Here is a 26,820-nt window from a genome sequence, read left to right on the forward strand (position 1 = left end):
CCAATTAGGTGGGAAACTACCCAATCTGGCAACACTGGCTCTCAGAAATTTGCTGTGATGTTGTATTGATTTTACTTCCCAGCTTTCCTGCCTGGATGTGTATAAAGTTGCATTGATGCAAAACTGGATTCTTGATTGCAACAGCAGAAGAAGCCAACAAGTGGAAGGCTGTTTTAAAAAAACAAAAAACAAATACATTATCTTTTGATATAATGTCATATAAGGCCCATCTCTATTAAACTTGCTCACTTCCTGAGTGATTCACTCAGTGGCCTCTTACTCACACTTTCAGAGCGCAGAAGCCACTTGGACCATTAGACTCTGTGGAGACGGAAGCTGTAATCAGCACAGCAGCATCTTCTGGAGCCGAGGGGGGAATTGAAATCAGTGGTCTTCTGTGGCTCACTGTAACATCTGTTCAAAGGTAAATGTGTGAGACGTGACTCACAGACTCCGTCATCCAGGCAAGAATTCCTCACCTGCAAATGAGACGAGTCCAAACCACCTGGATTAATCATAAAGAACGTCTCTGATGTATAGCAAGTTTGAAATTTGTGAATGACGTCCACCAATCATTTACCCTAATGAAAGGATCAAAAACATTAAAAGTTGGTATTATAGATATTTATGAAACTAATAGAAAAAACTTCCAAAATAAGATTAAGTGGTTAAAAAGACTCAATTGTTTATTTACACATCATCACATAACAAAGTCATTAAAAAAAGCAAGAGAAACTTGGAGCTAATTAAACCCGCCTGCCGTTACCACTTTTTCTCCCTTTTTTAATTGAGCTACTTATAATTCAGTTTCATTTAATTTCTGATGGATGTGTGAGCAGAGCTGTCCTAAAAAACAAATACTCTAATCCCTTGTCCTTTTTATCCTTTTTTTTTAGCATTCAAAGGCTCATTTTCCTGTCAAATTTCTTGAATATTTAACCAAAAATGGATGAAAACCGTAAAGACATTCTGTTGACTCCTATTTCTAGTCATCTTTTAAAATGGGCTTTCATATTAAGATCCGCACACTTCTGCTCTTATTGTTATTTTGTTCCTGCTGCAGATCTGGGCTGGAGGACCAGATTGTTTTGACAATTTTTCTTCTTTACAAAAGAAGAATGTCAAAATGTCAACAACTCTAAAACTCACCAAGACCTGCACACATCAAGTACCTGGTGGAACCACAATGCTGCTTGTGGCTTTAATTTATTGTTAATTTGTAATTGTTTTATATGCCATACTGACTGTGCAAGATAAATACAGGGATGTTAACTGAACTACAATCCCATTTAGCCACATGTGGGCCAGAGGAGCATGCAATTTTCAAATTTATTTTCTTTTATAACTAGGTTAAGGGTGGTTGGCAAAAAGAAAATTAGATTGTTGTGTGAAAGTTAAACTGATCAACTAAAAAGCAAAAAACAGAACAAAACAACCAAACAAAAAAAAATCAAATTCTCTGTAAATACAAATGCAAAGAGTTTATTTTCCTATTTTTTCTGCCTGAGTTTGTAGAAATTTGTCAGGCAGAACCGGTATGGGCATCTTTGTAAACATGGTGCCAGCCCATGTGCAAACAGAGGATCCAAAGCAGTTTGCTTTACTGGAAGTCCTTTATTCTATTATTTTTTTGTTTTCTTTTTTTACAACTTAAGAAAACTTTCCCTGCTTTTACTTTGTAATAGTTTTTCCATCCCATTTTTCTTCTCACTCTGTCCTCTGTTCCAAAAGCTGAGAGCTGCTGCCTGACAGAACAAAGGGTAAAACCTAACAGAGCTTTGGCTGTTGGAGGATTTGTAGACTGGCTCTGTGCTTTCTGAACTCTCTGCACAGACGCGGCTCTCAGCATGTCTGCACATTGTGATAATATGTTTTGTATGTCACAAGTACAAGGAAGACAGACAAATCAGACAGGAAATGAAGATGAGCACTCAAACCTGCTGTAATATGAACAAGCAGCAGGAGTTACCTAAACACAAGATCCTCAGATCAGTTTTATCTGTCTGGGCAGAATTAGGATGTCTTGAAGAAAAGAAAAAAGAGAGTCAGAATATTACTAATTTCCTGCAGGCTCTTCTTCTTGCATTTATATTTTAAAACTGTTTGAGTTTTAAAGACCTGAGTGTGAGATTGACAGGTGGATCGGAGCAGTCGCTGTATCGGTCCGTTCTGGTGAAAAGAGAGCTGAGCCAAAAAGCAAAGCTCTCAATTTACCGGTGGATCTTCGTTCCAACAGTCACCTATGGTCATGAGCTCTGGGTCATGTCCGAAAGAACGAGGTCCAGAATACAAGCGGCTGAAATGAGCTTCCTCTGTAGGGTGGCTGGGCGCTCCCTTAGAGATTGGGTGAGAAGCTCAGTCACCCGCGGAGAGCTTGAAGTAGAACCGCTTCTCTTCCACATTGAGAGGAGCCAGATGAGGTGGCTCACGCATCTAGTCTGGGGAGGTGTTCCGGGCATGTCCCACTTGACGGAGTCCCCGGGGAAGACCCAGGACACGTTGGAGAGACTATGTCTGTCGGCTGTCCTGGGAATGCCTCGGGGTCTCCCCAGAGGAGCTGGAGGAAGTGGCTGGGGCGAAAGAAGTCTGGGTATCTTTGCTTAGACTGCTGCCCCCGCGAGCCTGTCCCGGATAAGCGGAGGAAGATGGATGGATGGATGGAACTGTTTGAGTGATTTTGTCGTTTTGGCATGACTAAAAATTGGTCATCAAAGGCAAACATTTTCGATAAAAAAGGCTTTGAGGTTGATGGAATTTTCTAATTAGCCAACTGAATCAAAAGAATGAATTTAAACAGTGCATACATACAGACCATTTTATACCCCTGATGTACATTTTAACTTTGGATGTGCAGTTGTCGCGGTTTGTGTGAAAGGCTTGACATTAAATATGAAATACAGGTTTTTCTAATCAACTCAAATTTCACTCTGACAAAGAAACAGCTCTGATAGCAAATCGCATTTAGCATGAGCTGTCAGGAACTAGTAGTTCAGGACTCGGCAGACCAGAAATGTAAACATTTCACTGCAAAATGTTTCTTAAAATGTGAAAAATTGTTATTAAATAAGCAAAGAAATCTGCCAATGGGATGAGAAAGTGATCTCATCAAGAACATTTTAAGAAAAAAATGGATGTGATATATGATAAAAGCTTATTAGGAATGTGCTGGTATTTAATAAAAAACTTCAGTTGCCAAGGAAATCAAAAATGTGGCATGATGCGGCATGGCATGAACCAATGGAGAACCAAAAAGAGTGACCAACAGATGACCTGATAAAGAAGAACTGAAAACCAGACTCTGAAGGCCGTGTCACACAGCCGCTAGGTACATTTTATGCATTTTCCACGTATGAAATGTCGGTTTTACATAATTTATGAATGTGAATTCCGTAAATCACATGCGTGATGTACGTCATTCATGAGTGTTTCTTACCTTTGTCGAATTGCGCAGATGTCTGTCGAGGGTTTCTACGTCGTTACGTGAATTTGGTTTTGAGCTGGTCAGAATTTTTAGTCTGTTGAAAATAACGGAGTTAACGTGTATTTTACATAGTTTATTGTTAGTGATTTTTGCAAGATGCATATGCAAATTTGTGGCTTTTACGACCGTTCGACGTATGTCTAATGTACTTTTCCCGCATGTACCACCGATGTATAACTTTTATATTGGGTATACGGTGTACATATCGTGCTAAAATGACTGACACACTAATCACTAATGAATTGCATATGAACACCACAATAATCAGTCACGTTTCATGTTCTACATTGATTTATGTGTTCTTTATATGGTTCGTAATACATCTGTTAAAATTTCACGTTAAGACCACAACATTTTTTTAACTTTTCTACATAGATTCACATATGAACAATTTTCATCTGTGCAAAGTGTTTAAATACATTAACTGAAATGAGGATGTGGATGATCAACCTGAACCTGAACATGACAAAAACCAAAGAAAACCAAACATTCAGAAAATGAGGAAATTCAAAGTTTGTTTCAGTATAATCCCTTTTGCACGGTCAGATTTTCTGATATTTCTTTATGTTTTTGTTTGTGCCGTATGTAAATGGAATATCCTTCTGCCACAGCCTAAAAAAAACCACATGCCCATGCTGGGATATGTTTTTCAGAGGCGCCATGACGAAAGCGACTGCCCCGAGAGGCTGTGTTGTGATGAAACACCACAGCGGGGAGTTAATGACGCTTTGGTTTACACCTCTTCCCACATGGCCTGAGGCTCAGGCCGAACCATTGCTGTCCGTCGCAGCTACAACATCACTGGGATGACACATTGCATGGCCCCCTCCTGCCCATACACATTCTACTTGACAGATAGCTCGGCTGGCTGCCCAGAACAGGCTCCTGATGGCTGGCAGGTCTCCTGTGCGAGGGACATCTCTTAACTTAGTCTTCTTGCTCAGAAGGATTGAATCACCCATGAGATTGGCACACAGTGGAAGGGCTTGCCACCCACTCAGCCACTGTGAGTGGATCCAATATGGAGCTATTCAAGTAGGAATGATGTCAGCGGGCGCTTCCAACTGTAGTTTCAATGGTACACCATGCTGTTGTTGGTATTCGTCACGCTTTAAGACAGGAGACGAGGAAACACACAGATGGGACGTGATTTCCTCTGAAAGTCTCAGAGATCCACGTAGCTCACACTGATCTGCACTCTGGGTAAACATGCTTTATAACAATGTATAGACGTGTTTTATGATCAATCACAGTCGGATTAGGTGAAGTGATGGACGGAACACCTTCACTGTTTGAGATGATTCCAATCTGCCCTTTAGCACTGATAGTACAGAAAGCCGAGGCTGAAGCACTGAAGTATATTTTAAACTTTACTCAGCCACTGAGTTGGGGGACCCCTAAACGTCAGGGCTTCCTCAAAACTTCAAAAGACATAAATTAAAGCAACTGATCTGTGAGAACATTTGGAGTGTGACTTTACTTGATGGAAACTTGTTATTGTCAGACTTTACACTTTCCTCAAGTCACAGACTTTTCATTCGTCTTCTGAACCTGCTGAATCGCTTTTGGAGTCACTGGGTTGCTGGAGCCTATCCTAGTTACCGTCGTGCAAAGGTGGGGTTCACCCTGAACAGGCCAACAGTCTGTTTCAGTCTCACATGCACACTTACAGGTAAAAATTTGAACCCACCAACTAACCCATTAAGCAGGCCTGCACAATATACCGCAAATTTATCGTCATCGCAATATCCAGCTCTGCAATATGCATATCGCAAAAGACGTAGAGAATCGCAATAAATCGTAAAACTTAAATGTGTTAAAACAATCTTAGGGCAGCTTGAAGTATTTAATGAATCAAATAAATCCTTTTATGCATTTGACCAATCGGATGGGCGGCTTCACGTTGTTGACCAATCGGATGGAGCCCTTTAATGTTTGATGTTCGTCACCTATGTCGACGAGGGGCATTTGGAGTATAACTTTTAAACTGTTGCATTGAAATTGAAATGGTAATTTTGGTTATTTTACAATTTGTTTATATACAGTAATTTATATCGTTATCGCAATATTAATTTGTAATATTGCATATTGCGAGTTTTCCTCATATCGTGCAGCCCTACCAGGAAGTATGTTTTTGGACTGTTGGACAGGAAGCGGAGAAAACCCATACATGGAAGAGGAGAGCATGCAAACTCCACACAGCACGGTCCTAGCCGGAATTTGAACCAGGACCAGTTCTACACTAACTTAAAGGGGCCCATGGGGGTAGAAAGGGGTAGCACCTAGGAGCCGTACAATGGGTTTATTTTATTTCTTTCTGTTTTAGTTTAAAATTTTGACAGATTTTACAGATGAGGAGCATTTTTGGCAGATGAATGTTTTTTGAACGAATCTCATCTGCACACAACTCACCTGTCCTTGTACTTGTACCTGATCCTGTACGCTTGGCTCTATGCAGGATTCATCAGGATACGTCCTTCAGTTCAAAAAAATTCAAATCAACAAAGTGAGTGAAGAGAAAGAGATTCTGTGACAGAAATCTGAAAGGTGTCCCAAAAGCAGCTTATCTTCCTGTTGTTGTTTTCACTGTGCGAGGAAGCAGTTGGACTCATCTTAACAGCGTAATCTGTTTAATCCAGGGGGGCTTCTCCTGCATCTTGCAACTCTTATTTGTTTTGTCTGCTTTCTGTTCTTCAGTCTGTTATGCTTTCGTTCTCAGCACTCAGAAGTGGATTTTGCTGACTGTTGTTTGAACATCAGGTCAGGCAACATTTGCTGGAATGATGGATGCAGATAAATGTAAATGTTGCTGGGTAAAAAAGGGCTTCGTCAAATGTGTTACAGCTTTAAACTTCTTCACTTCATTTTTTTATAGGTAGACTCCAAATGATGCACAAATTATCCCCAACAAACATCCTTTCAATAATAACTCTTATTAGACATAGAATTTGGATCAAAAGATGTATGGTTTGGTGGATTTGCGACTACCTGGGCTTTGGGGTTTGATTGCCTGTAATGATCACGCCTTTGTGTGTTCGAATTACAGGTGATATTAGAACCCTTCCTATTATGAGTCCCATGTTCCTTCTTTCAGGGACTCGTGACTTCTGCCTTATTGTGATGCCCACACTCCTTTTGTAATGGTTTTGTTTAGTTCCGAGCAGGAATCACGATTCTCTCTCCAACAGTAAACTGATGTCCGAAAACAGCCAGATGGGTCACCAAAGCGTTTGCAAACAGGACTTGAACTGAGACAAGAGCGCCACCATGCAGACCCAATTACATCCAAAATTTAAGTGGATGAGCGCTAGGGGCGGAGCTAGAACATTTTACATGGACTTTAGAAGGGTGGCAGAAAAATGAGAATGGAAGATCATTACAAATGAAAAGATCAAAAATATGTGTTTCAAACTGTTTTATTATTTGTTGTTGCTTTTGTTTCATTTAAAAGTGTTACTTTGGTGTTTTTACAATGCTTACAAAGCTTGTATTGCTGATTTCTTAATATTTGTCAATGGTGACTCAAAAATTGGCAAGGCCTCTTGCCATCCTTGCCCCCCTTTAGCTCCGACCCTGAAGAGCAGAGCTACAGTTTCAAGCAAAACTCAATGCTCAGAAAAAATGTCATTTAACACAATGTCATAACATGGTTAGCCCCTGAAAGAACAGGCATAAAAAGCTGTCAGACACGTCATCTCGGAACTGCATGCACGTTATGGCGCAGTCTGGGTACGGGTTGTGCACAGGGGTTTTGGGCTGATTTTGTTGCACTAAGATGAGTTTCGGCGGTACCTCGAGATGTGGCACAATCTTTTTCCCAGCCACATCATTTCCCAGCAAAATTGTACATTTGGTAACTTCTGCTCTCACATACAAAGACAACACGAAGCCTATAAAGATGTAAATAAAGGAAAAGAAAGAGACAACATTTAAACAGATATTTGCAGTGGGAAGTTTTGATTTTCATGTGAGTGATAGTTGCTAAAGTACAGGTGTGCTGCACAGGTGCAGAGTTTGGACAGTAGTGGTAGAAAATCCCAGGGGAGTTTTCCGTCCATCCTGGTTTTTTTCACTTCCCGGTGCCCCACAAAACCGACCATCCAATCCTGAAACGTGACGTACGGTTCAGTCTCTGTGCCGTGACGTCTTCTTCTTCCTTTAACAAGTCCTAACAGCAAATAATGAAAAAGCCAAATGCAGTGTCAGATATTCTGATAAGGTGACTAAGTCATTCTCTACTGCTGTCACTTTGACTCCATTTTCAATGACCAGATGATAATAAAGCTGTTCAGTCCTCTCACTCAAAATAAAGTTTCAGTGTGATCAGAGTTTAAAATAGACAATTGAACTTAACTTTCTTTTGCGGAAAAATGTTATGTTACTTTTTTTCCCTTTAAAAAAAAAAGCCAGACGTTGGATGACACAGTCTGCAGGACGCCATCTGCCTCCAACCTCACAGCTATGAAATGCAGGCAGAGGGGTTCTCGGTTTGTTTGTTGAGGCTGAGTCGAGGGTTGCATGAGGGGGTGATGAGGTGTTACATTGACTCCGTCCCCCTAGGTGTGTCTGGTCATGTCCTCCAGAGCCCTGTGAAAAGAAATGCATGAACATTTTCTCTTTATGGGTTCACCAAGCGACCTACGACCTTTCCTGCGGCTCACCTGTGTCCCCCACAGACAGCCCGTATCCACCCGTAAGGACTGTTTGGACTACGCTCTATAACCAGAGGTCATGCAGCACTCGACTTGAAGAACTACACCACAGTGCAGATGATAAATCTGTTTTCCGTACAGGTGTTGCCAAACACGTCACCCTAAGTCGCACTGATGCAATAATCTATAATGGAGCTCACTTTCCCTTTCTGTCATTTCATTTCCATGGTGTTTTCATCTCAGAAAGGAGGATTAACAGTTGGTGTGTGGGCAGAAGAAAACAGTTCAGACTATTGTTTTATTTTCAAAGTCAAAGTGAGCTGAACAGCTGCATGCATCTCTGACATTTACATGGTTTTAATTCACACTGCTTGAGGAGTTCAAGTTGTTGTAAAAAAGCGAGAAGCGTGGCTGAAATCTGCACAGATTGCCAAGCGTTGGGGTGTTGTACACAGCCTGGCAAAACTGAGGCTAATTGCGTCACACACAACGTCAGCAAATTCTGATGGAGAGATAAAAATATATAGAAAAAACAACTCTCTGTGGAAACCAGGGGTAGATAATAAGTCATAAATAATACCTCGATGTCCCGAGCACCGTTCCACTGCTTTCACATTTGCAAACAGGCGCAGAAATCCTTTCCTGCTAATGCTGCTCTCTCTGAAATATCTGTTCGGAATAAGTAAGATGACCCTGTGGCTCTGAAGGTTGCAAAATGCACACGTCACATTTCTGTTGATGAAAAGGTGCAAATTCTGTCCATAATTCCTCTGCCTTACAAATGCTCCTGCCCAAAAAGTGCAGGCTCCTCTTGAAGAGCCATTTGGCATTGCACTCCAGTAGTTAAGGTTTGAAAAGTTGGTCAGCTGGTTCTGTGGGAATTGGAGGGAAGGTGCACTGTGCACCTGAAGGCCCATTAAAGTTCTCGCCAGTCGGGCTTTTCAACAGGAAGGCATGAACATCAAAACACTTTGCATCGAATTATTATGAATGCAAAAAATTGGATCTATATTAAATCTATATTTATGCATTTCACATATGATCTTGGTGGCGTTTGAATCTTCTAGTTTGGTCCTGTATAAACTCCTTTTATCATCATCTGATCGCCTGCCGAAGTTCTTCTACGTTTTCTGCAACTCTTGAGCAGTTTTGCTGCATGGGAACGTGGCAAGCGCATCTTCACAACAAGGCCGACGGGCGTTCAAAAGCATAACCCCCACAGTTTGAGAACTACTTTCTCCATCTGCTCCAACCAACCGTAAGCCACAGACTGCAGCATAATGAGGCCGGGATGTGTCACTCCTCTCATGAATGCGGGCCGCTCAGATAATTTGTGACGGTCAAATAGACATCTGATGCTTCTGTGACTGACTAATCCCTCCATTGTGTCCATCTATACGTGACACGGAACAAATGACTGATCAGGTCTGTGCTCAATCGGTTTAGGGAGAAGTATTCTGGCAAGAATTTTATCTTTTGAAAGAAAAGGTCATAGCTTTTTGTTTATTTATACATTTTCCTCATCAGGCTGAAGCCCATTGATAGGAAATCACAAATGTCAAGGTTTCCCAAACCTTTGATAGGTCTAAACCAGGGGTGTCAGAATCCAGGCCTCGAGGGCTGGTGTACATCATGTTTTTCAACCAACCTGATCCAGGTAATCAGAAGCAATTCTGGAAAACCATCAGGAGGCCGGCCCTCCAGGCCTGGAGTTTGAGGTTCCCTGGTCTTAATATGACAAGAAAAGATTAAAAAGTGCAGTCAGCAGTGAAAAAGACAAGGCGATGACAGGAAAAGATTAAAGCATTTACCAAAATAAAATATGACAAAATGTGCCAAATTTACCAGTAAAATAGAATCAAATGGAACATGGAATGAAACAGCTGGTCGAGTCCAAAGCAGCTTAACAGAAGTGAAGAGTTAATTTTGTTGATCAAAACACTGATATCAATTTGAAAGTGGTGTGATTCAATTGCTGGGATGTTGAATAATAATCGTTCGTCTTGTTCAACCAGCAAGTTTTAAATGTGAGCAGGAAACCCCAGACCACATGCCGCTGCTGTATACCAAAGGAGCAAATGGTGGCGTAGAATTTGGAGATAGAGCGTTTTAGTCAAATAATTTGAGACTCCTCTAACATTATCCTGTTTAAAACCGTTTTTTTCTAGAAATAAGTTGCTCCTGTTCTCCCATAGAGTTGCTGTATTAGTTTCTTGACACCTGCAGGTCAATTTTCTGGATTATAAGTTGCAGGAGTCATAACAGAAGACGCATAATAAAGAAGAAAAACCACCTGGACAAGCTATGCACAAAATACGGGACTTATAGTCCCAAAAAAAGAAATTTTGTGTGTGTGTGTGTGATTTATCTGATACCTAAAATATTCAGTTAGGATTCCCTCCCCACACACAGACATGAGAGTCATTCTGTTTTCAGAAGCAGAATGTGTGTAGGAGACACAGAAAAACTCATTCAAAGAGATTTCCGGCTCATAAAAATTCTCCTCTCAGCCGAAGTGATCCATTCTTTTCTTTGGAGTTCTCACTCCTCCGTACGAATGTTTCAGAGAATTATGTGTCTTTAGGTATGTTGTGTGATTCATCAGAATCTAAATCTGGGCAAAGTGTGGGCCTCCATCATGCCATTCCAGTCCGCAGCGAGGGCAGGCTGAAGCGTGCCGCGTTCGAGTGAGGGGTAGGTGTGGGAGAGGACGGCGTCGGAGGCAGCGTTAGGTCTGTTTCCCACGAACAAAAGACAGGGAAAGAATTTTTAAAAATTGATAAAAAATATTATTTTAGCTCATTTGTTTCTCCATTCAAACTGCCCCATATTTTGTGCAGCATCTTTTGGGACAATCAGAGAGACATTTATCTTGGTTATGTTAAACATATGTTAAACATTGACACTAAACAATGTCAACATAACAAAATTAACCGAAAAAGGTGTCGGGTGAAGCCACGGCTTATTTACCCGACCCTGATTTACAAACATCACATCTACCAACAAATTGATCAAACCTTTAAAAAAAAAAACCAAATAAAGTAGAGGAAAAACAAAACAACAAAAACACCTCTTAAAATGACCTCACAGCCACAAGAGTCTGTGGCTCCATGAATTAGGCTCCATACAGGCAGGAATGGTGGCGGGGGAGTAAAAAGACCCTGTCATGGATTCTCTTAGCAACGCCAATGACATCACCATGCCCCACCACCACCACCACATACTGGAACAGAACAGAACAGGGGCCTCCTCATGATTCATTCATTCTTAATAACCTCTTTAAGCGTGCTCCGTTTATTTTAAGCACATTTGTCAGTGATCATAATGTCGTTGGGTTTTTTTTCTCGACTGTCGGCTCTTCTGCCCAACATCCCCGTACGCCATGTCTTTTGGGGGCTGACAGGTTCAAATTCTGAAAAAGTGACGCCTGCTTTCTTCTGACAGCTTGTGGTGAGAAAATGCCAGGATACAGAATAAATTGCTTTATTTATGGGAGGTAGAGCGCATGTGAATCATGGCTTTGCTGTTAATGCTCACAGCAGTGGTGTCCTGTCTGCCATTTGTTCCTTAAGTGAGGATGTATGTCTCATCATAGCAACTGTCACTTTTTTTTTTAACCATTAAAGGTATTATTTCACACCTGTCAGGTAATACCTGGTTTTAAAAATCCAATTACCCCTAAATAACTACATATTCAGTGGGGAACTCCAAAAGTTGTGAATCGTTTCATTCATTTTAACCTTTTCTGTCAATCATAATAAAGCACAAATGAAGTTAACGTCACGCTTACGAAGGGTTTTCCATACATAGATGTTACACACTTCCTCAAACATATAAAAAGATTCATCAATTGGGAGCATCAGACTCTTGAAAGATCTCATTTTGTGAGTAAAAATGATTTGCAGGTCCCTTTATAAAACCTCGCCAAGCAACACGATAATACCATTGGGGTAAGTCCATTAAAAATTTCCGCCAGGATCTTATTCATAATCCAGTTGCCAAGCCAACTAGTACAAAAATAATGCAAAAATAAAACTCCATGACGAAGTGGATCAGCAGGAGAGCTTCCTGGAATAGCAAAGTTCACCGGAACAAATAGAAATGGTGTACGAGGTCATAATTGAGGATCCTGCATGAAGAATAAACAAACACAAGAGATGAAAAGATTAAAAAGCACAAACTGCAAAAAAAAAAAAAAATATATATATATATATATATATATATATATATATATATATATATATATATATATATATATATATATATACAGTTGCATCAAAACATTAAATTATAATATGTATGAAAACTTAGTTTATTGAGGTACAAAAAGGAGGGAAATGACATTTCATTGTTTTTCAACACATGCAACCAGTGTAAACTGACATAAGGTTAACAGCACAGGTGTTAGATCAGGTGTTGTTGGAAAAACCCACCTGATCCAGGTAACTGAGGCAAGGAGTCTGAAAAACCAGCTGCACTCGACTTTTCTTTACATGTTACATAAAAACTGCTACTTTAGTTTACCAACAATAAATGCGCAATTTAAAAAAGTTATCAAGTCAAATGAGAAAAATCTCATTTCAAAATAAAAGCTGTCTAATTAAACAAATGAGCTTTTGTTGGTGCCATGCTCATGAGCTCTGCGAACAGCTCAGGTTTTGGCAATTTTAACATTCTCTGATTTTATGTCAGACTTGTTTACTCTCCTTCTATTTTTTTTTAAAAGTTTTGGTTTGGTTTTCGTTATGGAGCAATTCATAAATAAAATGCAGTTTCTAAACTATAACTGAACAATAATAGTGTTGTATTTCTCTAAATAAACAAATTTTGACTTTACTTTTGACAGTACTACACGACAAGTTCCTTTCAAAATAAAATACACCCGGTGTCAATAAAGTTCCTCAAACATGGAATTTTTGGTTTTGGTGCTCATTCATCCCTTTTCTTCTTTAACTTTTGAATATAAACCACACTGGTGTAAATATATTTTTAATTAAAAATCAGTACCTCCAAAAGCAACTTTAAGTATAATTTAAGTAAACAACTACACGCTGCTGTGCAGCAGAAGATCAGAATCTGTCCTTTGAGCTTATTCTAATAATAAACCTCTGACAGTGGATTAAACCTTCTAGCATAATCTTACTCAGTTTTCTGACATAATAAAAATCTAAGCATAAATAACTTAACTACAAACCCATTGTTTATGTAAATTGTTAACATTTTTTAAAGCTAAAAAGCCACAATGGATGGATAAAAGAGCCACAGGTTGCAGATCTCTCATATCCATTGTGATGACAAATGCTGTCATACATGAGGCCAACCTGTCACCACCAGGAGGAATGTGGGGCTCAGTGTTTTATCCTACAGTCACAGGTTGACCGCTCCACACTCTGGACCACAGCCGTCCGCATCAATATTATGGTAATATATTACCTGGTTTAGACAACAACAACTAGGTTTAAACACCAGATCCGTATAAACCATTATTTAAAAACTGGATTGAGTTACCCCGCTCTCATTGGCGTTCCAAACAGGAAGTACCAGGAAGACAAAACCCCATAGAGTTCTATTGAGAAATAAACAGCTGTTACTCAGTCCTTCTATTGGTCAGAATAACCATTCTGGCTCTAAAATTGTTTTCATTATTTGTTACTCAAGTTATAAACTGGCCAATCAAATGCCTCTATAAAAGTAGGTGGAGCCTGCTGGCCTTCTCGTCCGATTTCGTGTGGACTGCTTTCAAGCGGGAGGGGTGTGGCCTTCCAACAAGCTCACTCCTGATGCGTGAGAGTGGTTACCATAGAAACCCCGACTTAGACTGACCAGGACCAATCACTGCTTGATGACCGCATCTGCATCTGTATCATAAAAAATGGCGGCCAAATTATTTTCGTTAGGTAGGAGCAGGAAGTTAACGTAACACTCACTTACTCCAGTTCTCAAATACGGTCAATGGTAGAACAGGTCATGTGACCAGGTCGGAGCCGCATGTTTATCCCTGTTAGCGGTTCACTTTTTTCAGTAGTCCAGGTTTCAACAGAACAAATGGTCAAACTGATGTTTTTGTGCCCCTTGTTGAGAGCGTTTGTTTAGAAGTGAAGCTGCTGATGATGGACTTGTCTGCGTGTTTGCAGCTGCTCCTCCTGCCAGATGCTCTAACTATTACTGAAATAAAAGGGTTTTCTTGTCATTAAGCAGTTTTAACGACTACGTCTGCAGTGATTGACTTTATAACAGAACATTTTCTTTCTGTACATACGTGTGTTTGTTCAGTTCTGCACTGGTGTCATGGTGCACACAATCTGATCTACTGCAATTAATGTTGATTCAAGGTAATTCATTATGGCATTCAGTGGTTTTGTAAGGTTGCACAACTGCACGGTTGTGTAACACGGTTTCAAAAGGAAAAAAATAAAGTGAGGATCAGAAAAGCGGAGGTAATGGGACAAAGCTTTTAATGAGAAAACCAGCAGACAGATCCAGCCTCGGCCGACTCATTAGCCGCTTGTGTCTTTGTTGTGTTTCATAAAATGGTGTGTTTCTGTGCGAAAGGTTGCAAGAAAATGCTTATTTAACTTTTATCATTTCTGATTTTCTGGCAGCCACCCACTCCCTGCCAGGCGTCCTCCTGACCTTCTTCCACATACTTCTGCAGAATGGGAGCGGACCTTTTTCTCATCTGAGTTACATGTTTTTGAATAATACAAAGAACAGGAGGAAGTCAGGGAACACATGGGGTCGGTGCAGCTTCGGTGCCATATGTGACATGTCCCAACAGATGGATTTGAATACTCAATACTGCATGCCCAATATGGGAACTCACAATGACTGCATGAATTTGCAAGTGCAATGAAAATTTGGGACTGATAGACAGGGCATGCCGAGACTGTCATCGTGCTGCATTGCATGGTAACTGCACTCCCGAAACGTTTTATAGTCATCGTCCCTGAAATAAGAAGCGTATAAAACATCTTTCGCTGGAAAGATGAAGCTCTCATAAAAACACACAGTCCTCACTTTATTAGTTTGATGAACTATTCATAGTCTGGAATTGATTCAGCTGATGAAGGGTTCCGCTTTACTTAAGGTCAAAAACGGTGATGTTGGAGACTGTAAACCAAAAATGACATCCATTACTAGATAAAATATGTTTTTTTAATGAGAATGATGAAAACTCAAATGCTGAAGCTCCTTCTGCAAAATAAGGTCAGTCAGGTCCTCACATCAGCTTCCCAATATTTAAAAAAACTGACTAATAAAACACTCCGGCCTTGCGTAGAAGCGCATAATTAAGCATTCTTATCTTAATGTAAACGATCTCTGTTCCCGGAGTTCCAACAATAAAAAGCAGCATTTACATTTCATCCTTATTATGGAAGAGCAAAGGGGATACATTGAAATGTATTAATGCATCCATCCATCTTCTTCCACTTATCTGTTACCGGGTCGCTGGGGCAGCAGTCTAAGCAAAGATGCCCAGAGGGGGGGGGGGGGGGGGGGGGGGGGGACCCCGAGGGGTTCGCAGGCCAGCCGAAAGACATAGTCTCTCCAGCGTGTCCTGGGTCTTCCCTGGTGCCTCCGCCCAGTGGGACATGCCCGGAACACCTCCCCAGAGAGCGCCCAGCCACCCTACAGAGGACGCTCATTTCAGCCACATAAATTGAAAAAAATAATATAACATTAATTAATTAAGTGAATTAATTGATTAATTTCCTTTTATTTTTAAACTCAAACTAAAATAGCTAAGAAAAAATATAAAAATAATGTAATGAAGTGGTCAAAAAAGGGGTGGGTAGAAGAAAATTCTTATTAATTCCCACTCCTAATCTTACTGTATTTCATGCATACATTTTCACATAAAGTATAATAATTATGAAACTGACTATTTCCATGGAATAAGGGCGAGGTTAAGGTTCAAAGATTTAAAAAATTCGAATAATTTTAGAACTTTCTTACATAATTATGAACCTAACAGTGATGGCAAACTTAGAAGAAATGCTTCACCGTTTCTCCGGCTTCTGGATGCAGAGGCAGAGGACACACTGAGATCAGAGCCTTCCTTTGATGGACAGGGTAACCAATCAGGTGCCAGGTCCCACCCATCTGACTTTGACAGGTGAGTTTGACAGATACAATTAATTAATTAATGAAACATGGCAATCAAATAACGTGAAATTAGTTGGTATTTTATTTAATTTATGAAACCTTTTGATTCCAGTTTTAACACCATTTGTCACTAATTAACAACACACCAATAATCGCAGGACTCCATTGAATCTAGCATCTATGCAGTTGGGACTAAAGGCAGGCATGAATGGGTTAATGGTTTCATGACCAACTTTGTTTAAAGTCCAGCAATAAAGTTAAGCAAAACCTGCTGCTAAAACAAATTTAATAATTTTTGCTTTTAAAAGTCTGCTCCCCTGAGCAGAAATAAAAAGGTGAGAACCTGGACTCACCGGTAAAACACAAATATGGATGGTGATTGTTCACATGAAGACATTAATCTGTAATCACAGCGCTGCGTTTCTGGCTGAGGAAAAGACCTCTCCATTTGCTTTTCTAATGACTGCAATCATGACTGGATTTCTTCTAAATGAAAGTGCAGGTCCAGGTTTCCTAAAATAGAGAGAAAGCATTAAAAGTGCTACAGGATAAGCTTTAAAAAAAACAAAAACAAAAATTAGATTTTCTCAATTTTTCATTTTCTCAACATGCTTGCGAGTTGAACTAAGACTTTAACTAATATATATATATATATATATATATATATATATATTTTTTTTTTTTTCTAAACACTTTTTGTGGTACATTTGTTGAACCACAGTAAATACATGTTTGCTGAAAGTTGCTTGTTAATATGATTTAAAGCCTGCATGTTGGAATGACCAAAGAACCGAGATTCCATCTTCAGTTTTCACAGATTTTATGTTTTACTCTGACTTTTTTAACCCTTGTGTGACCCCACCCTTACGTTGATGTGCCCTCCCTGCCATGACAAAGGTGGAAAGATTTCATGTAATCCATGGACACTCGTGAAGATCACAAATCATTGAAGAAAAAAAACGGTTCAGCGCACTGTCTAGTGGGTCCAGATGACCCCACTCCCAATGTTAAAGTGCCTAGGATAGCACAAGGGTTACCACATGACCTAACGTGGAGACTTGAGATGAAGGTTTGATGTCGATCACATTTTAAGTTTAAAAAGAACAAATGAAAATAATTTTCATGCAGAATGGCAAAAATGTGTGTCAGATTCACATTGTGAAAAAACATTTTATTATGAAAGGAACTTGCAAAACACCAATTAAAAAACAAAAAAACAAAAACCACAACATTTTTTTCTTTACCTCAGAAAATATCAAGTGATTGTTAATATACAAAAAAGAAAGAAAGTTTAGTTTACTTACTCGGAAAACCATTTTTTACAAGATGTTTTCAAATAATAGTTAAGAATTTCTTTTTTCTTCCAATAAATGCTTAGAGAGCATCTGTTTTTCCATATCATCCAGATGTCAGGTGCAAAAAGAACACTTGCTTCAACAGGTGCACATTTTCATGCAACATGACAAAACCGTGAGAAAGATGTACGGTAAAAGTTTACCTTTTATTTTGAAGGATCTTGCAAAACGAATGAAAACTGAGGAGAGGTAAAATCAACAATAGTAAAAATGTGTGATTTTTTTTAACTACAGAAAATATCAAACTAATTGTTGGTATACAGTAAAAGAAAGATTTACAAATGCAGACAATTTTATTAAAAAAAGCTTTTTAAGGATTTTATGTCATTGATGAAAGAAACACTTTGAGAGCATCTGTTTTTGAATTTTGTGTAAAAACAATATTTGCTCGAGATTTGTATTCAACATTGCAAAAATGTGAGGAAGATGCATAAAGTGAGACAAAAAATATTCAATACATTTTCTTTTGAAAGGGCCTTTCAACACACCCATAAAAACTGTGCAGAAAGATAAAAAGGATTAAAAAATCTCCAACACTAATCAGAAAATTTGTTTTTTTTTTCTTTACCACAGAGAATTTCGAACTGATTGTTAACATACAAAGAAAAAGAGTTGTGATTTTGTTATTAAGACATCAAAATTATATATAAAAGCAGCTTTTTGAATGATATTTAGGCTTTGAAATCGTTTATTAAATAAACGCAGAGGTCTATTAAAGAAGTAAAGTTGTGACGTTGTGTGTATTTCCGTGTAGTTGTGTGTTACTTCATTGCACACACACATCAGTTTGTTTTCACCACCAAAGATTATATCTTAACAGAACTAGCAGCAGAACTGAGAATGGAACGATATGTTTTTTCTTTTCTTTTTTTTATTAATTTAGTGAAGCAAAGCTGTCTTTTACATTAGTGCTGCCAAGCAAGCTGCAGTGGGCGGCTGCAAAACAAATGCGCTCTAAAAGCTCGGCATTCTGGGATTGTCCCCACGTTCAGGGGCTCTTTGGCGCAGCAGCAGAGTGCAGCCGAAGACGTTTTAGGGATCACCTGTGGAGTTGCAGTCATCAGTTGGTAAAGCCATGCTCTTAGTGGCAAACAGGAAAGCCCTTTGTCGCCATGACAACGCCATGTACCTGCGTCGGAATGGCGTCAGCCAAGTCCCTGAGCCTCACAACAATACTTTCCTGCAGCAACTCAAAGAAAATCTTGCCTTGAGCTTGAGTCATGTTATGATTCTGCTGTCAGGAACAGGAAGTGACACGGCACAGTCCTTTTGGGCCTCGATTGAACCACTTATGGACACACGGAAACGAGCGGTTCACAACTATCAGGCGAATGTGAATGCAAAGAAGATTTTCGTGCAGAAACCTCGACAGAGAGAGTAGAAACATGACTATGCATCCTTGAAAACCAAAAATGACTCTGCAGTTTTTGCTCTGCTTGTCAGTATTATTTTAATGAGACACTCAGCAGTGTGTGGTGTTAACATAAGAAGCTCCAAGTGGCTGTAAGTTAAAAATTACAATAAAATGCATGTATGTATGTATGTATGTATGTATGTATGTATGTATGTATGTATGTATGTATGTATGTATGTATGTATGTATGTATGTATGTATGTATGTATGTATGTATGTATGTATGTAATGGAATTGGTTCATTTTTAACTTCAGTTCCAAATTTCACATCAAAACATTTTAAAATGAACATACACTACTAATTACTTCATAATTGATTTCATTATTAATAACACCTTTTAACATACATTATTCGTATTTCCGTGAGGTTTCAAAATGACGAAGACAAATACATTTCTTACTTTTTTTATAATTGTCTTTTAATTGTGAATGATTGTTTTTATTTCAGTTATAGTTGGATTTTTAAGGTGCAGACTTTTTTCCAAACAGACTTTTAGCCTCAGATATTGTTTTTTTTAAAGTAAAGTTTCCCTTTACATTCATTTATCAACCAATTTCCATTATTTACAATCCAAATAAAGCTTTTATTGCCATTTCGGAGACACTTTTCTCAAAGAAAGACTGTTTTTCTGATATTTTTGTTTGTTTGTTTACATTTATTTGAATGTTTCTTTATATTTTATTATTTTAACGTTTTGATCTGTTTTGTGTAATTTGGTAGAACTTCTGTTATTGTTCTGGTTCCAGTTTAATATCTTATCTTCACCTCTTAATGCTGTTCAGCAATTTACTTATCTGGAATTTGTCCGACACCCGTCTTCTGTCTTTCTGTTTTTTTTCTTCCTTTTTGATATATTTCCTAAGTCCTTTTTTTGTGTTTTTTCTGTCTAATTTACTTAATAAGCGAGATCATTTTCTATCCGTTTGCCTCTGGGCCCCTAAATTTAGATTTCCTAGATTCACTGCAGGGCTTTCTCTCTCCCGCAGAAGCCAATTTGCAATTCCTAATAACTGAATCTGCAGAAAACCATGCAGGCTTTTCTTGATTCCAGAAATCCGTTCAGGGTTTCTGTTCCCGTTACAAGTGCTTATTGGACCTTGATGAGTCACAGAGACTCATTTTTTAACAGTGCTATTGCAACGAGGAGGTGACATGTGTCTGTCACAGGAACATCTGGAAACTCCCACAAGACCTTCACAGGCTCCCCGCTGACGGCTGTGCTCCATATTCATCCAACTCACCCTCCTTGACACTGACTTGCGGATCCGACACCTTTCCACCCTCATGTTTACACTTCAGGTCCCCGTCCTTTTGAACCACAGATGACTGAAAATGCCATCAGTCTCTCTGAAAAACTCATCATGTTTGCACCTCACATGTGATTCGCCTGACCTGGCGTGGGACTGTTTGTGTTTGACACAACTGCACGGACTCGCAGTGATTCTGTTGCATGCACAACAACTTGTTTACTTTTAAGTCCGTGTCAATCAGACAGTCTCATCCCAAAAAACCCTCTCAGACTGTCGGGATTTGGTGGAGGAGAACACGGAGCAGATGGCTGGAGTTGAGGAGCTTTCAGTGTTCATGCAGGCAAAATAAACAAGCAGAAGAACAACTTCTGTACAGCACGTTCCAATCCACCGCAGTTTTTTCAAAGTCTGAACAGCCATTCTTTTTGTCACAATAAACCCAAACATTTTGCATTTTGCCTTTTATTTGCAGTGATTGTTCATGCAAACACACACAAGCCCTGAAGTCCAAATCACATCAACATATCGCTCAACACAAAAGCGTATCAAAGATCACATCAATAAAAACATTAAAAAGAATAATAGCAAAAAAACATTACATTTTAGAAATTAAAGAAGAGCCAAAACACAATTCCAAAAAAAAACCCAACACAATTAATAAAAAGGGAATAATAAAAAGAATCACAGCTTATTAAGATTGTTTCGAAAAACAAAAGTAATTTCCAGATATCAAACTGAGATGTTTAAAAACGAAACAAACTTTGGGGCATCAGTGATTAGATGATAAAGAAAGATGTTGTTAACCCTTGTCCTATCTTGGATGACCCCACCCTTACATTGACGTGTTCTCCCCACCATGACAAAGGTGGATAAAGGTGGAAAGATTTCATGTAATCCATGGACACCAGTGAAGATCACAAATCATTGAAGAAAAATGGTTCAGAGCACTGTCTAATGGGTCTAGATGACCCAACTCCCAATGGTGAAGTGCCTAGGATAGCACAAGGGTTAAAGAGTTGATTGGTCAGTCCCTGCAGTGGGCGTGGCCAGAAATCTAAAAACAAACGTTCTGTCCAAAGACAATACCTACCTTCTAACATTTCTCATTTCCTTTTTTCTAACACTTAGATTTCCAAAAATTAATTTTGTATTACCAAAGGTTTATTTTTTATTTAATTTAATATTTGTCTTAATATTTATTCTTTTTTTATTTTATTTTATTTTTAATTTCTGGAATTTTGTACAGCTACTGAAGATTTGAAACGTTTTTGCAATATTTTGAAAACAAATAAAAGCATTTAGACTGATGAAGTATAAAAAAAATGTAATTTATGTAAAATGTCAGTAAACAATGGGGATGGGATTCTATAAGTTTGCTTCCTTTATTTCCCTTTAAAGCAACTAATCAAACTCTATTTAACAATCATTATATTTAATAGATGAATGTGTCACACAATAAATGCATAAATGCAAATATATCCATTTATGATAATGAGTCATTTAAATGGCACATGGATGTATACATATATGTGCATTTTTTAATCTTTTATTTTCTTTATTTTTCAATATATGACTAAATAATTAAATTAGGTTTGATAAATCTAAATAAATTCTGTCTTTTTGTTTTTGGATTGCTTGAAATAAACTATTTTAAAAAGATTGTGTTGAGATTTGTGGTCTTTCAGGTTGAATCCGTGTCAACGATGACGTCATCCATTACACAAATTCTGCTTTGGTTCTCTTTTTTTTTTACGACACGTGCTCTGGAGAACATACTTCTTTTTATTGAACAAGGATGTTCTCTGAAGCACACTCGGATGATGGATGTCAGCATACAACCGTGGCCTCGCTAAAATCAAGGCCAGGCGGCGTCACGCCTGCTGGGAGGATATAAAACAGCCTTCTGGACTGAATGAGCTGTTCCGAGGCGAGCAAAGACACTCCGTGTTAAATCTGGGACTGAGAGTAAAGCGATCACAAAGCTTTTTGATGCATCACAGGTGATTGCTGAAAATACTTGAGATGCAGGTTTCCTTTTTTATGATCTACTGGGGCTAAACACACCATTCACCCTGTAGTCCATTTGTTTTTTGCTGTTATTTCGATTTACTTTAGACATTTTATGTATACAAAGGGTAAACTGTATGCTTGTTTTTCCCGCATTTGAGTATGCAGAGCAGAGCTTCATAAGATCTCCGCTCTCCTGCTCCTCCATTTGTTTAATTTGATGATACATCTAAATGTCTTTTTCTACCAAACATCGTATTAGTGGGCATAACAATGAGCACGCAAACGAAAAGCCAGGCCACCGCCGAACATCTCCAAAGGAGATCAGAGGTCAAGGAAACAGTCGTAATCTTGTCCTGCCAGCAGGGAAACATTCGGCTCAGAAAACAACCGTTGGGCCAGAAGGTCAGGGAGAGCTCAGGATCTGCAGACAAAAAAACTGGTGTGGAGCTTTTTCCTTCAGTTTCTCTCCTTCCTCCTTTATTTCTACCATTTCAAAAAAGAGGGGAAGAGAAGCAGCTACGGTAATTAAATTACTTCCGGTTCCGAGTTATTATTCTTAATTCTGTCGGACAAAAGCTGCAAAAGAAGAAGGCTAATATTGGACCTTTTTTGCTGTTGCATAACCCCAAATCTAAATATCAATCTTGAAGAAAGATTAAAGCATTTCCAGAATAATTTTGTTTGTTGATCAGTCACTGGTGTCTCTGCTGTCCAGTACTCTCAGGAGTACATTTCAGACGCTGTGTTCAGGTGATGCACTGATCTTCAGTCCTGAACCAAATTACAGACACAATCTTTTTGTTTGTGGTGTCAAATGAAGGTGTCGCATAAATGCGGGCGCTCAGATGGATGTTAATGAGGCTACAATTGATTTATAGCAGCTTTTATTTGCCACTCAATGAACATTGAGAGGTGGTGCAGAGGTGGCTAAATTAGGCTGAAATGAAATGAAGATTATTTATGAATCAAAAGGGCCGGGCTTTTTGAAAGTCCAACTCCCACATCTTCTTACCCATACTGCTCTGCTTCACCAAACAAAGCAATCGAGCGCCACCGCAGTCTTCTGTCATTGTCCGCTCCACATTTAATGCAATGCATTTCCATTCTTCTATTTCAATGTTTAATCAGGACTTTTTTTTTGGAGGGGGGTGGGGGGGTGGATAACACTTCAACCCTTTCTGTTCTACTTTCTTCCATGGTTTAAACTCTGAAAAAGTCGAACGCTCCGTCTGCTCAAGCGTTCTTGTGAATTTGCTGCCCTTGGGTCCAGAAGACATCGAATCGTCTGAGAGTGGGCAACCATGTGGACATTGTTTATTTCCCTCTTTACAGACTCTTCATATGAATATACTCTCATCTTCTCGGACACCCGAGTGTGTGATGAGTCAGAGGCGGGGGTAACACAATGTGAGTGATGTGAACAGAGAGTGGGCTGCATGATCAACCACAAGCAGAAAGAAAGGAGATCAAAACAGGAGCGTATGAACTGCTGACACACGTGTTTCCTCATTAGCACTAGAAAATAGACTAAGGAAGTGTGACAGGTCAGAGGCAAGGCATCCTGGGAGGTTTCTGTAAAAGCTGCAGTTCTTTAAGTTTCCACAAAATTGTTTCGCCCACACATAAAATAACATTAATTCCCTCTACAGCTCTTTTCTCCCCAAAAATAAAATAAAATAATAAAAAATGTGTTTAGTTTTTAGCGGTTTTGTTTCATTTTAGCCAAAACAAAAATCTCATCTTTTCATTTTTCTACTACATTTGTTTTGAAATTATTAATCAATCAACAACAAAATCCTTACAAATGTTTAAATTTTTTATTTTCCTAAATCTTTTATAAGTGGAGCTAAATTATAACCTAATCTGAACTCCTTAAATGTTCTTTATTTTAGCCAAGTGAAACTCTTCGAGAAACTTAAAAACATTTTAATTTTAATGTTTTAGTGTTGCACACATCTTTCATCTTTGTGTACACTTCCTACTGTAAAACATAGTATTTTATTCATTTATTTATTTATTCCTGAAAATAGGAAAAAAGTTGACATATTTTGGCATTTTGGTCTAATGACTCAACAGAATGTTCTGCTGTTAAAGCCTGGAACAGGTCACGGTAAAGCGCACAGGAAAAAAGAAAATTGGTAAATTAGCTTGGAACACATATTTACACTTTCATACATACACAGTATGTTGAAGGAAAAAGGTCAAATGCAATAAAGTATAAAAAAATTTTAGCATTTTTTAAAATAAACATTTTTACAACCTGGTCACCCTTTTTGGAAAAAACAACATTTGTAGCTCCTTTGAAATCAGAAATGTGGTTTTACAGTACCGGTAAGTCAAGTCGAAGCTTTGCCCTTAATTCAACTGCATCACAGACAAATTGATATTAATAAAAAATGTTTTATTAATACAAAGTAAATAATATTAAAATAAAATACTGTTAATGCTAAGGAATAAGAAAACAATTATAATAAATAAAGTAAACAAACCCCCTCTGCCCTCCTGACTGCTCATCAGCCCCCCTACTCTCCTTACCCCTTACCTTAACCCCACCCAATCCTATATTCATTTTAATACAATCTAAACTGTCCTTGGGGGAAATCCCTGTGGTTGATTTAGATTTAGTTGTTGGAGGTGAGACGCCGCTGATGATTCTGGAGTCCTTCACTAAATGTCTTAAATCAGATACAGACACTACTATAAAGGCTACAGGTTATCAAAAAGTCTAAATAAGCTTCAAAACTGCTTCCTGTCTGAGTAAACGGAGCAGCCAAACTGATTTTCAGTGACGCCTTTGTGCATCCTCCTCAGACTAACCCCTCTGTTTACTATTCAGGGTCTTTTTTTAAATCACCAGCCAAAAGTGTCTTGGCTTTCATTGAGAATATTGAAGCCCACATTTCTGAATCATTTCTCTTAAAAAATGAACATGTTGATGGGTTTGATGACGGTGAATTGTGTTTAAATTTAACCACTTACAGGCTGGCAGCCACCATGACACCCCCAGCAAGCTTCTGTGCGTCACAAAAGGCGCTGGCGTTTAACAAGCAAAGTCCGACTCAGGATTTAACTCAAACAAGTTAAAGCAAAGATTTGTGGTTTTTGTTCCATGAAAAGTATACTAACTAAATACTTCTTCAGACAAAATTGGAACATTTTAGGTTCACGATAGTATATAAAAAGTAAACTCCAAGTACACTATCTCACCTTTTGTATAGACTAAGTATAGTAGACTTAAAAAGACTATACCTTTTTATTAAAGTAACTGAGTTTTTATCTTATGAGTTTACAAGTTGAAATTTTGTCTTCAGGTTTCACTAAACAAAACTTTGTAGTGGAACTAGTGATTAAAATAATCGTACATTTTGTGGTACCAACTTGTGTCCCCCCTTCCCCTCCCTTCCTCCTGCTGAGACTTCTTTGTTTACACTTTCTCCTGCTAGCATACAGCCCCTCACACCCCAAATCTAAAATTAGCGGTGCAGCAATATATGAGCTATCCAGCCGTACAGTTTTAGATGCAGATTCCAGCTCAGACGAGGAAAACAAAGACGTTCATGGATCTATTTGTCTGACAGTGGATGATTCAAAATGATTTTAATAAGGAAATACTTAGATTTGTAATTTTAAGCTTAATTGTCTTCATACATGTCCTTCATCATCAGAAAAATGCCACAAGAACATGTTAAAAACAATTTTTATTGGAGTGGGTCTTTAAAGCAAGAACTTCTGAAAAAAACTTTTATCAAGCTCCTGAACCTTAAACTTTCTCCATCGTCACTCTGAAACCTTCACATTTGCACATCAGCTCATTAAACTTTTTCGCACCCGTACATCGTTTCTGTACACTTACCTGTCTGTCATTTAAGCTTTTTTGCCTTTTTTTTCTGTATCCTTCTTTTTCCAGTTAGCTTTGGAAACTCACAAGTCAGAATTTCACCGCTCAGTGTTGCTCATAAACGTCTTGGATCCTAAACTGAAGTTTTCTCTGCCGACTGTGCGACTTCAGCCGGGATTCTCCTGAAAATCTGAAACACAGTTGAACTCTTAATCCTCCGTGCGTCTGTTAACACTGATTGTATTTATCTTTCCCGTTAGCATAATGCATGTTGCGTCTGCCAACTGTCATTTTCCTGCTGGATTTGTGTCTGTGTTCTGTACCATCAGAAATGAAGGTTACATTCAAAACAGTCATCAGATGAGCAACTCTGCTGTGTTTAATGGGATTTCTTTCTCATGCATATGCATGAAAATGCAGGAAACCGCAATTGACTTGTCTGTGGCCACGTTTTCCAGAGTGTACAAAGCAGCAGACTTTACAATGCTGGTACCTGAGCTGGTGAAATGTCCCCTTCACAGTTATCATTCACCCAATAAATGAATTTGTGGTTTATTTGTGCATGTTCCAAGGGAACAAAACTTGCAACATAAACAAAGAGTGTTGTTTACATTGTCTCACACTGGAGCTTTTGGACGACTGTGTGGGATTGACTGTTCTAGTAAGCTTGAGGCCACTTGTGTCAACAGAGATTTGGTTGTGTATCCATACGG

At 38.7% G+C, this 26,820-nt stretch overlaps 1 long non-coding RNA gene across 1 annotated transcript in view; it reads right to left on the reverse strand.

The window, feature by feature from the left end:
• Window positions 1-6,890: 6,890 nt before the first annotated feature.
• The window catches only part of LOC144995658 (uncharacterized), a 40,669-nt gene continuing 20,739 nt past the window's right edge, over window positions 6,891-26,820 (reverse strand). Inside the window, exon 3 of the long non-coding RNA XR_013659174.1 lies at window positions 6,891-8,068. This is a non-coding gene — a long non-coding RNA (uncharacterized LOC144995658). The remainder of the gene's footprint in view (window positions 8,069-26,820) is intronic.

The sequence above is a fragment of the Oryzias latipes genome, chromosome 11 (assembly GCF_053564925.1).
Source record: "Oryzias latipes strain Hd-rR chromosome 11, Olatipes_Hd-rR_3.1".
NCBI classification, from domain to species: Eukaryota; Metazoa; Chordata; class Actinopteri; order Beloniformes; family Adrianichthyidae; genus Oryzias; species Oryzias latipes.